Raw genomic sequence first — 13,878 nt, forward strand, 5'->3', positions numbered from 1 at the left:
GTGGGGAGTGGGAGGGGAGAGGGTTTGAGGGGTGGGTGGTACTGGAGGAAGGAGGGGGATAAAGGAGGGAACGAAGGAGGTATTGGGAGGACAGGGGAGAAGAGAAGGAAGATGAGGAGGAGGCAAGAGAGAGAGAGAAGGGGGGGGGGAGTGAGGTATAAGTGGTGGTTACAGGTATAATCATTAGTGACCTTGAGAGTTAGTACACATCCTTGCCATCACCCATCACAACTAATGTCCCAACACTGAAGGCTAAATGAGGCGTCTTAGCCCCTACAAACCTCTTAACGGGGGATTGGAAGTCAAGATTGGTTTATGTTCCTAATCACTGGTTGACCATCTGGTGATTGGTAAGGGTTTGAAGTGATTAGGGGAAAGGATGCGGGAGAGGAGAAAGGGGAAGGGGATGGGGGATGGGTTGGGACAGTGGTGTAAGGGGTTAGTAGATAAGGACGATAGGGGCTCCCCGGGCAAGAGCTGATCAGATAAACAAACCTGCACACATCAGCTGTTCTCGGCGACTCGCTACATACATGGACCCAGGCTATTAACTTTAACCTAAGCTAACCCTAACGTAAACCGAACTTAACTTTACCTTAACTTAAACCTAACCTAACCATAACGTAAACCGAACTTTACCTTACCTTAAAACTAACCTAACCCAACCCTAACTTAAGCCGAACTTAACTTTACCTTAACTTACCCTAACCCTAACGTAAACCGAACTTAACCTTACCTTAAACCTAACCTAACCCAACATAACCTAACTTAAGTTCAACCTAACCCGATCTTACCTAGCTTAACTTAAACCTAGCTTAACTTACCCTAACCCAACCTAAACTAATTCAACTTAAACCTGACCCACCCTAAGTTAACCTACCCCAAACAACCCTACCTTAACCTACCCCTATCATAATGTAACCCGGAACACTTCTTGTCTGATAAATTCGGGTACTATTTCCGGGTGCGGGTATTATAATTAGTCTGTAATGTCGTAAACCTTTTGTATCTGTCTGTCTATCTGCTCTCCTGCATATATACAGAGGATGACTGTGTGCACTCACCTATAAACACACACACACACACACACACACACACACACACACACACACATACACACACACACACACACACACACACACACAGCTGGCAATAGGTACACGAAAACATAACAATACGCAGGAAGAGTTGACGGCGGTGTCTACTGTATGACCTTGTAGTCTCTCCTACACCCCCCTCCTCCTCACTCCTCCTCCTTCACTATCTGTGTACCTACGTCACTTAATCCTTCCCATTCTTTTGTAACTCTTCACTAACCTCCTCCCTCCTCCACTACCATCCTCACTACCTCCCCCTACCCTCCCTCTTACCCCTCCCTCCACCACCATCCCTTCACTACCCTCCCTCCACTACCATCTCTACCCTCCCTCCATTACCCTCCTCCATTACCCTCCCTCCACCACCATCCCTCCACTACCCTCCTCCATTACCCTCCCTCAACCACCATCCCTTCACTACCCTTCCTCCACTACCATCCCTCCACCACCCATCCCTCCACTACCCTCCCTCCACCACCATCCCTTCACTACCCTCCTCACTACCATCCCTCCACTACCCCTCCCTCCCTACCTCCCCTATTACCCTCCCACTGTCTGGTCTAACACCTTGTGATGTGAAGATTTCCTTAATCTATTTATTATCATCATCATTATTATTATTATTATTATTATTATTATTATTATTATTATTATTATTATGAAACATTTTTTTTACCTTTTAATTTATTCATCTTTAGTGACGGATAGTTTCCTGACGGGCGGCTGGCCAATATCTCTCTCTCTCTCTCTCTCTCTCTCTCTCTCTCTCTCTCCTCGCCACCCGGAACACCCAGAAAAAAATTCCCTCTTGTCTTACATAAAACATTGTCACTATTGTCCCCAAGAATTCAACCGTGTGTGTGTGTGTGTGTGTGTGTGTGTGTGTGTGAGGCTCGTGTATGGCTGTGATGGAACAATAGGGTTACATTGACTCCATTTCCCCCGCTGCAAGGTACTAAAACAAACAAACATACAAACAAACTTTCATCACACAGCTCTGACGCAACACTACTCAGATACGCAACACTATTAAGATACGCAACACAACTAAGATACGCAACACAACTAAGATACGCAACACAGACTAACAGGATCCAGGTTTAGTCTTGACGTAAAAAAAAACACTTTCAATGAACATACATTTAATTCCCTTCATATTTACGACATTACGAAACAAAAGTATTTAGTTATGATGAGTGAGACAAGTGAGGGAGAACTGGGCTTAACCCTTAACCCTTTGAAGACGAGGATTTAACCCTTTGACGACGACGGCTAACCCTTTGAGGACGATGGATTTAACCCTTTGAGAACAATGATTCAACATCTCAAGAAGTCAAAGGGCTAAAAGTTACGGTGGCAGACTGGACACATAACTCACATCTTATCCAATGGTCACTGGTTCGTTTATAGGCCGTTAGAGGGGTGGGGTTAGGAGTGTGTTTAGTGGAGATTAGAGGAGTGGAGTTAAAGGTGGGGTTAGAGGGGTGGAGTTAGGGGTGGGGTTAGGGAGTGGGGTTAGAGAGTGGGGAGGAGTGGAGTTAAAGTGGAGTTAAGGGGTGGGGTTAGGGGAGTGGGTTAGAGGAGTGGGTTAGAGGGTGGAGTTAGAGAGGTGGGGTTGATTGGGGGGTGGGGTTGGAGGGGTGGAGTTAGAGGGGGTGGGGTGGGGAGTGGAGGGTTGGGATAGAGGCCAAAAATGTAGGGATTGGGAGGAAGGGGATGACAGGAGAGAGGATAGGGAGGAGAAGGGGGACGGGAGAGGAGAGGTGGAGACAATGGAGAGGGGAATTACACCTAGCCCTGGACTTAGAGGGTCGTTTTGGGGTGTGTGTGTGTGTGTGTGTGTGTGTGTGTGTGTGTGTGTGTGTGTGTGTGTGTGTGCGTGTGTCCAAATTAACTCCTTTGTCATGAATTTCCAGTCAAGTGTTTTTCCAAATACATTCATTGTGTGTGTACTGGTCACATCCTGTAACACAGTCCGTATTACCTACTGTTACACACACACACACACACACACACACACACACACACACACACACACACACACACACACACACACACACACACACACACACACACACACACACACACACACACACACCACCTCACTAGCACACACATTTCCTGGCGTGAGGGTTCCACCAGTAGTAGTAGTAGTAGTAGTAGTAGTGGTGGTGGTGGTGAGTAATTAGTGGTGAGGTGGTGGTGGTGGTGGTGGTGGTGGTGGTGGTGGTGGTGAGGTGGTGGTGGTGGTGGCGGCGGTGGTGGCGGCGGCGGTGGTGGCGGTGATGGTGGTGGTGCCTGATGATCCTCTTCCTGTATGTCACGGTGAACAGGTGTGTACAGGTGTGAGGGAGTGGGAGTGGTTGGGGAGGGGTAGCGGAGGTGGGGGGTTGAGACTTGAGAGAGGGAGTGTGAGGGAGAGGGAAGGGAGGGAAGAGAGATGATGAGGAAGGAAGGTGAAACCGAGTGAAAACAATAAAACAAAACAAAACGAGTGGAAAAAACCCTGAAAACCCCGAGAAAAAAAAAACACACAAATAAACCAGACTCTTGTGCATTATGCAGAAGACCCGACAACAGCAGCACCCTTATCCACTACCTCCTAAGATGTCCCCACACACAACGCCTGCTGGACCACCACTCCACGACCCCCTGACGGAGACACGATGATCCTCCCCATACTGGCCAGATATTTTGTAAATAATATTGATTATGTGTTAAAGGAATATCCTTCCTTCCTTAAGCTTTAGTAAGCCCCTTTATAATATTTATACTGTATATACTTGTCACACTTGCCAGATGCTTCTGGTGTCATTGTACAGGGTTGCCTAGTGACAGCACTAGGATCCACTTCCTCTATCAAGGAATAAACGATTGAAATTGAAAAAATTGAATAAACCAGAGAACCACGACCATCACCACCACCATCACCCCCACCACCACCACCACACACCACCCCACCACCACCACCACCACCCCCACCACCACCACCATCACCACCACCATCACCCCCACCATCACCACCATCACCCCACCACCCCCACCACCACCACCCCACCACCACCACCACACCCCACCACCACCACCACCACCATCACCCCACCACCCCCACCACCACCACCACCACCCACCACACCCCACCACCATCCCCACCACCATCACCACCACCACCACCACCACCCACCCCACCACCACCACCACCACCACCACCCACCACCACCACACCACCACTCCACACCACCACCACCACCACCACCACACCCCACCACCACCACCACCACCACCACCACCACACACCACCACACCACCACCACACCACCACCACCACCATCACCCCACCACACCACCACCCCACCACCACCACCCCACCACCACCACACCCCACCACCACCACACCACCACCACCACCACCCACCACCACCACCACCACCACCACCACCACCAGCACCACTCACCACCATCACCACACCACCACACCACCACCACACCACCACCACCATCACCACCACCACCACCACCACCACCCACCACACCCCCACCACCACCACCACCACCACCACCACCACACCACCACCATCACCACCACACCACCACCACCACCACCATCACCACCACACCACCACCACACCACCATCACCCCACCACCCCACCACCACCACCACACCACCACCACCACCACCACCACCATCACCACCCCCACCACCCACCACCCCACCACCATCACCATCACCACCCTCATCTACACCACACTGACAGGAAGAAGCAAATGACGTCTAATGGCGCCTATTTCCAAAACTGTGACCTTGGCCTGTGATGACCTCCTGACCTCCAGAACATGAAGAGGTCAGAGAGGTGGTGTGGTGAGTATGTGTGCAAGTTTATAACTGAGTGATTAGCTGACTGACTGACTGACTGACTGACTGACTGACTGACTAAATATCTAACTGACTGACTGAACAATTGATACATCACTCATAAATACTCACGATATTACCACTAACCCCCACACAGACTATAATAGGGGGTGGGGTGGGGAGTGAAGAGGAGTAGGGAGTTGGGGGGTTGGGAAGGGAGAGTGAAGGTGAGAGGGAGTGAGAGGAATGGGAGTGAGGTGAGGTGAGGTGAGGTGAGATGAGGTGAGATAGGTGAGAAGTGAGGAAGTGGTGGGGTGAGGGGAAAGTGGGGAGTGAGGTGAGAGGTGAGGAGGTGGGGTGGTGGGGTGAGTGTGTGAGGTGGGGTGTGGTGGGAGAATGTGGGTGTGTGGGTGGGGTGGAGTTGGGGGTTGGGTGGGGGGAGGTAATGACATGTATAATCTCCCCCACCACCCTCAAAGAGCCTTACACTATGTATACATCTATGCATAAAACAGTAGTCGGTGAGTATTTCGGCTCATGTATATACCGGACATTGGGTATACATGGAACGTCTTACACCCTGTACACCCACTACACACCCATCCTACACCCTGTACACCCACTACACACCCTGTACACCCTCAACACACCCTCCCACAACCCCCTCAACACCTGTCAAGGTGTTATATCCCGGGGTGAACAGGAAGAGAAAGTGTGGGCGTGAGTGATCGTGGACGTGTGTGGGCGTGTGTGATCGTGGGCGTGTATGGGCGTGTAAGTGTAAAGTGGGAGTGGCAGTCGTGTTTTCAGTCTAGCTTATTACTGTACTGTGTGTGTGTGTGTGTGTGTGTGTGTGTGTGTGTGTGTGTGTGTGTGTGTGAGGAGGCTGTCTTGTTGTTATTGTGGTGGTGTTTTTGTTGTTGTTTTATTATTATTGTTATTTTTATTTTATTTTTATCATTGGTATAATTAAAATTTATATTTATAATTATTAGTCATTATTAGTCTCTCTCTCTCTCTCTTAATATACCTTAGTTTATACTTTCTCTAAATTTACAAATGCAGGATTCCTTTTCTAATTTTATAAACTTTTACCAGGACTCGACAAAGAAAGTAAGCAAAACCTTTCTTTAAACTCTAATATACTTTCTTTAATCTAACGAAAGTAGTTACTCGTCTTATTCTTAGGTGTACTTTCTCCAGACTAAAGAAAATAAAAGTACTTGCCTATGTACTTTCTAATAATGCTTTCTCTCAATCAACAGACTTAGAATTCGCTTTAATCTCAGGTAAGCTTTCTCTCGTGGGCCTAACGATGCGTGAACAACCATCAACACGCACCTACACACACACACAAACTCTACACGCACACAAACTCTACAGACACACACACACACACACACAAACTCTATCTATCTATCTATTTATCTATCTATCTTTCTTTCTCTCTTCCCACCCATCTCTCTCTCTCTCTCTCTCTCTCTCTCTCTCTCTCTCTCTCTCTCTCTCTCTCTCTCTCTCTCCCCTAACAGCGGCTTGGTAAGGATGTTTACTTTACCTGTCATGTCGCCTAACTCACCTCTACACACACACACACACACACACACACACACACACACACACACACACACCCTAAGTAAACAAAGACCATGTTCCTACCACGTAATTTCTGCTTTCACCGCTCCTTTCTTTCATTCATTCCGTTTTCTTTCTTTTGTACAATAGAATGCACTCTGCTTTCTTTTCTCTTCTCCTAGCTTTCACTTAATTCGCCTTCCTATCACTTTATTTGCCTTTCTTTTATTTTATTCGCTTAACTTTATCTTAATTCGCCTAACTTTCTCTTTAATCGCCTTTCTTTAATTTTATTAGCCTAATTTTATCTTTAATCGCCTTTCTTTCATTCTATTCGCCTAGCTTTTTCTTTATTCGCCTTTCATTCTATTCGCCTAACTTTTTCTTTATTCGCCTTTCGCTTAATTCGCCTAACTTTCTCTTTATTCGCTTTTCTGTCACTTAATTCGCCCTTCACATTATTAACTTTTCCACTTTATTCGCCTAACTTTCACTTTATTCGCCTTCCTTTCTCTCACATTCCCGTCTCCTGTAGTGAGCATCTCGGCTTTCACTTCTCTCCACTTTCCTTTCTCTTGTGTAGTGGAACAATTAGTACTCTCTTCCGGTCAGCTGCCGCCAAGTTCATTTATATTCTAGAAAGACACTCAAGTCCTTTCACTACCTCCTCTTCTCTTTCTCCGCCTTTTCTTTCACTACCTCCTCTTCTCTTTCTCCGCCTTTTCTTTCACTACCTCCTCTTCTCATTCTTCTCCTCTTCTTTCACTACCTCCTCTTCTCTTTCTTCCTCTTCTTTCTCTACCTCCTCTTCATTCACTACCTCCTCTTCTCTTTCTCCGCCTTTTCTTTCACTACCTCCTCTTCTCTTTCTTCTCCTCTTCTTGCACTACCTCCTCTTCTTTCACTCTTACTCTTGTTTCCCGCTTCATTCATTGCTTTATGTACACTTCATGGCCATAATTGTTATTCTTTTTCATCTTACTTTTTCTTTCTTTTACATTTGTTCATATGGACAAAATAAGACCGAATGGATGTAAAACTACGCTTTGACTCTACCTACCTAACCTAACCTAACCTAAACTAAACCCAACTAACTAACCTAAACCCAACAAAACCTAACCTAACCTAACCTAACCTAACACAAACTTAAGATTAGCCCAGCTACTAACACAAAACAACACCTAACCTAACCTATCATAACCTAACTAACCTATACTATCCTAACTAACCTATACTAACCTAATAACTCAACAAGAGACCACCTAGGCGTGAATTTGTTTAAGGTGTAGAAGCTGTCACCACCACAACAACCACACCCTGAGTTAACGTGTTGCATGACCCGGTGTCCAGGAATAGTCAGAGAAGACCGGCAACTCACCAACTGCACTGGCTAACCATTACCCCAGAACACGATCCACAAATCGATTAACATCCAGGTCCCCAATTACTGCTGGGTAGACAGAGGCGAATGGCGTCAAGAAATTTGCCCATAGTTTCACCCTGCCCGGGGATCGAACCCAGGTCCACTCGCTTACGAAGCGAGCATGCTGACCATTACACCACAGGTCGCCATAAATATTAAGATACACTCATAACCAAGACTCATGGAGGAAAAACTACACTAAGACTCTACCTTACCAAGACTCATGGAGGTAAAACTACACTGAGACTCTACCTTACCAAGACTCATGGGTAAACTACACTGAGACTCTACCTTACCAAGACTCATGGAGGTAAAACTACACTGAGACTCTACCTTACCAAGACTCATGGAGTAAACTACACTGAGACTCTACCTTACCAAGACTCATGGAGGTAAAACTACACTGAGACTCTACCTTACCAAGACTCATGGAGGTAAACTACACTGTAAAACAAAAAGACAAATATTACTTAATCATACTGAAGACTCCAAGACCATCTGTACATCCCGTTAATCCTCTAAAAGGGGAGGGGTGGGGAGGGAGGTGGGTGCGAGGGGGAGGGTGAGGTGAGGGTGGGTGTGAAGGAGGGGGTAGGGGAGTGAGGGAGTGGAGGCCTAAAACTGATCCGTTAGATGAGGGATAAAGAATATTAGGGCCACCAGGGTAACGGGGCCACCAGGGTAACGGGGCCACTAGGGTAACAGGGCCACTAGGGTAATGGTACCACCAGGATAACGGGGCCACCAGGGTAATGGTACCACCAGGATAACAGGGCCACCAGGATAATGGTACCACCAGGATAACAGGGCCACCAGGATAATGGTACCACCAGGGTAACGGGGCCACCAGGATAATGGTACCACCAGGATAACAGGGCCACCAGGATAATGGTACCAGGGGTAACGGGGCCACCAGGATAATGGGTACCACCAGGGTCGCAGGGACCCAGGATAATGGTACCACCAGGATAACAGGGCCACCAGGATAATGGTACCACCAGGATAACGGGGCCACCAGGATAATGGTACCACCAGGGTAACAGGGCCACCAGGATAATGGTACCACCAGGGTAACAGGGCCACCAGGATAATGGTACCACCAGGTAACGGGGCCACCAGGATAATGGTACCACCAGGGTAACAGGGCCACCAGGATAATGGTACCACCAGGGTAACGGGGCCACCAGGATAATGGTACCACCAGGGTAACAGGGCCACCAGGATAATGGTACCACCAGGGTAACAGGGCCACCAGGATAATGGTACCACCAGGGTAACAGGGCCACTAGGGTAACAGGTCCACCAGAGGTAACAGGGCCACCAGGGTAACAGGGCCACCAGGATAATGGTACCACCAGGGTAACGGGGCCACTAGGGTAACGGGTCCACCAGGGTAACAGGGCCACCAGGGTAACAGGGGCCACCAGGATAACAGGGCCACCAGGATAGTAGGACCACCAGGGTAACAGGGCCACTAGGGTAACAGGGCCACCAGGGCTAACAGGGCCACCAGGGCAGGGGCCTGGGGTAGTGTACCACCAGGGTAACGGGCCACCAGGATAATGGTACCACCAGGGTAACAGGGCCACCAGGATAACGGGCCACCAGGGTAACGGGGCCACCAGGGTAACGGGGCCACCAGGAAGTGACATTAACGAGATGGGGAACAGGCCTGACCTACATCCGTGTGGGTATATGGGTAGGGGGTGGGTGTAGGGTGGGTGTGTGGGTAGGGGATGGAGGGTGCAGGGTGGGTGTGTGGGTAAGGGGTGGAGGAGTGTAAGTCGGAGTGTGTGGGTGGAGGGATGTGGGTGTAGGGTGTAAAAGTGTAAGGTATGGGTGTAGTTGGTGAGTGTAGAGGTGGGTGTAGAGCAGTGGTGTCAAACTCAAAACTTTTCGAGGGCCAATTCTTCAGGGCCAACACAAGTGCTATATCACATATTTGCAGGACTCAAGTTTACAGCTTCACACATTGCCTTACCTGGCTTACCGGGAATACCTCATATGGGTTTGTCTGCTCTTAAGTTTGTACAATTCATTTTACTTAATAAACATGATTAAAGCTAATGGTAGGATAGCAAAAGATATATATATGCATTATTTTGGGGCTACAATTTATTAAAGAATTCCATTAGTGTTATTACTAGTATTAACAATATAAATTCAATTATTACCACAATGATATAAAGATCATTTAGGAATTTACTGACTCATTCACACCTGAATCTGTCCTTCATATCTATTTCTATCATAATTTCTCGGGCTGATAAATGTTACCGTCATTCCGTGGGCCACACCTGACCATCCCAGGGGCCACATTTGGCCCTCGGGCCGTGAGTTTGACACCCCTGGTATAGAGGTTTAAGGTGTGGGTGTAGGTGATGGGTGTATTCTAGGACACTACTGTTAAGTATTATTGGAGGGGGAGAGAGAGAGAGTGGCTGGTATTCCTCGACAGTAACTGACAGGAAGTGACTTAGGACTAATATGTGTGTGTGTGTGTGTGTGTGTGTGTGTGTGTGTGTGTGTGTGTGTGTGTGTGTGTGTGTGTGTGTGTGTAAATAGAAATCTTTAGAAAATGTTTTAACGGAAGAACAACGAAAATAAATACACACTTACGCAAACTTACGCCAATTTGTCACGTTATGTTTTAGTAGTGAAAGCGTACAGGTACTAGTGTGACGTAACGCTGTCTATGTAATTAGTATTAGTTTTTGTTACCTGGATCAACCCTTTTACCTGTTTATTTACCTGCAAGGGGGAGACAGTGGCAGACTCTCTCTCTCTCTCTCTCTCTCTCTACGACCGTCACACACTGCGGCCGTCACACACACTTCCTTGGTGCGTCACTCTGTTCCGGTCTGCGCTGTTGTGATTAATGTGATATAATTCTTTCGCTGGCTGACGTATGGCGGGCGTGGAGTTCCGTGTGTGTTAGTGTGTGTGTGTGTGTGTGTGTGGCCAGCCAGCCAATGTGTGTGTGTGTGTGTGTGTGTGTGTGTGTGAGAGAGAGATAAATTTCCAAAAAAAGTATCATGCCAATTTGAACCCCTAATATGAACCCCTACGGTCACTTTGAACCTTAAATTTGAACCCTCTAGTGCTGAATAAACTTTCACCCGAACCTCCTGACTGAACGCTTTCTACATAATAAAAACTCATAGTGTCACGAGCCTGTCACGTGACGCTATGACAACTTTCGAGTGAATATATATGGCATGACACACACACACACACACACACACACACACACACACACACCTTATTTCCCTCCCTCTTTCCCTCCCTTCTCTTCCTCTCCTTTACACACCTCCCTCCCTTCCTTCCCTTCCTTCCCCTCCCTCCGTGACACCCCTTAACCCTATCGCTGCCACCACCTACCCCGCCGCCCATGACCTCCCGCCCGTGACCTATGACCTTAGCCTTCAAGACGTGGGCGCGCGCGTGTGTGTGTTTGCGCTCTCAGTCTTCATCAGTACCTTGGCCAACGGGGGTCATAGGTCATAATAGAGCACTTCCACGCCTTGCCTAAATCGACCTGCCCAGTCACGCCCATCCCTATCAGGAGGTGGGTGGGTGGGTGGGGGTAATCCAGTGAGTCAGGGGAGGGGAGGTGGGTAGGGAATGATAAGGGAATGAGTGTGGTGTGAGTGAGGTGGGTGAGGTGTGGGTAAGTGTTGGTGTGGTGGGTGTGGTGGGTGTGGTGGTGTGGTGGAGTGTGGTGGGTGGGGTGGGTGTGTGTGGTGAGTGGGGTGGTGGTAACACCTTGTCGTCCTCACTTGTTGTCCATGTTTTATTCATTTAACGCTTCTTAACGTGACTGTGATATGATGCTTTGTCTTCCTCCTCCTCCAAGACCTTCCTCCTCCTCTCCTCCTCCCAAGACCTTCATCTCCTCAAGACCTTCCCTCCTCCCCTCCAAGACCTTCCTCCTCCTCCCCCTCAGACCTTCACTCCTCCACCAGACCTTCCTCCTCCTCCCCCTCCAAGACCTTCATCCTCCACCAGACCTTCCTCCTCTCCCCCTCCAAGACCTTCCTCCTCCAAGACCTTCCTCCTCCTCTCCTCCTCCAAGACCTTCTTCCTCTCCTCCTCTCCAAGCCTTCTTCCTCCCCCTCTCCTCCTCCAGACCCTTCCTCCTCCTCCCCCTCCAAGACCTTCATCCTCCACCAGACCTTCACCCTCTCCCCCCTCCCAAAGACCTTCCTCCCTCCTCTCCTCCTCCAAGACCTTCTTCCTCCTCCTCTCCTCCTCCAGACCTTCTTCCTCCCCCTCCTCCTCCTCCAAGACCTTCCTCCTCCTCCCCCTCCAAGGAGCCTTCATCCTCCACCAAGACCTTCCTCCTCCCCTCCAGACCTTCCTCCTCCAGACCTTCCTCCTCCTCCCCCCCTCCAGACCTTCCTCCTCCCACCAAGACCTTCCTCCTCTCCCCCTCCAAGACCTTCATCCTCCACCAAGACCTTCCTCCTCTCCCCCTCCAAGACCTTCATCCTCCACCAAGACCTTCCTCCTCTCCCCCTCCAAGACCTTCCTCCTCCTCTCCTCCTCCAAGACCTTCTTCCTCCTCCTCTCCTCCTCCAAGACCTTCTTCTTCCTCCTGTCCTCCTCCAAGACCTTCCTCCTCCTCCTGCAACACCTTCTCCTCTAAGACCTCCTCCCCCCCCTTGCAAGACCTTCCTCCTCCTCCTCCAAGAACCTCCTTAAAGACGTGACTTTTGACACATGACTGTTGCCTCACATATACGTTCACCTCAAGTTAAAAATGATGATGATGATGATGATGATGATGATGATGATGATGATGATGATGATGCGTACTGTAGCTCCCTCCTCTATGTCGCACAAGCAAACATTACCTACTCCTCCTAACTCGCCTCGAACAGTGCTTGAAAACTGCTTGCAATTCTCATGGAAAAAAATTCAGTAAAAAACATTTGGGATACTACTCCATATATCCATCTCCTATAGTCCTTTAACCTGCTTGAATCTGCTTTAACCTGGTTGAGAAGCTGCTTTAAACTGCTTGAATCTGCTTGAGAATCTGCTTTAACCTGCTTGAGAATCTGCTTTAACCTTCTTCACACTGCTTGAGAATCTACTTGCCTACTTCCTCGAGGCCTCAAGCACAACCTACTACCTTTACTGATCACCACCTACATCAGTGCTTGGAGTTGACTGCCATTCTCTTCTGGAGGCGAACAGCAATATTATCTTCAATTCTATTTCAACATATTTAATATTTTTTTTCTGTGCTTCTGCTTCTACTTGATCCTGCTTACCTACTTCCTGGAGACTGCAAGCAAGCATTACCTGGTTTATTCTGAGGGTGTTGCTTGTGCTTGTCATCATTTCCAAAAAGGTTAAATGTGCTCTGATGATCCACAGGTTTTAAATTCTCGTTCTTGTCTATCCCAGTTTCCTCAAGTGCTTGAACCTGTTTGAACCTGCTTGAATCTGCTTGAATCTGCTTGAACCTGCTTGACTCTGCTTTAACCTGCTTGAATTTGCTTTAACCTGCTTTAACCTCTTTGAATCTGCTTTAACTTGCTTGAATTTGCTTTAACCTGTTTGAATCTGCTTTAACCTGCTTGAAGCTGCTTGAATCTGCTTTAACCTGCTTGAATATGCTTGAAGCTGCTTGAATCTGCTTTAACCTGCTTGAATCTACTTTCCCTGCTTGAATTTACTTATCTACTTCCTGGATACTACAAGCACTATTTCTCATGGCCCTTATCTAGTGCTTGGAATTGCATGCAGTTTTCTCCTAAATGTCAACAGCATGAGAAAGCTTCACAGTTGACTTTTTTGGTGGAGTGAGGTACTGGTGGTGTGAGGTACTGGTGGTGTGAGGTACTGGTGGTGTGAGGTACTGGTGGTGTGAGGTACTGGTGGTGTGAGGTACTGGTGGTGTGAGGTACTGGTGGTGTGA

General features: G+C 48.3%; 1 non-coding gene across 1 annotated transcript; it reads right to left on the minus strand.

Moving 5' to 3' along the window:
* Positions 1 to 8,021: 8,021 nt before the first annotated feature.
* On the minus strand, positions 8,022 to 8,095 carry Trnat-cgu. The gene has a single exon. It is a non-coding gene; the product is annotated as a tRNA-Thr (tRNA).
* Positions 8,096 to 13,878: the final 5,783 nt, after the last annotated feature.

This window comes from Homarus americanus, unplaced genomic scaffold, assembly GCF_018991925.1.
Source record: "Homarus americanus isolate GMGI-L3 unplaced genomic scaffold, GMGI_Hamer_2.0 scaffold53139, whole genome shotgun sequence".
Taxonomy (NCBI): Eukaryota; Metazoa; Arthropoda; class Malacostraca; order Decapoda; family Nephropidae; genus Homarus; species Homarus americanus.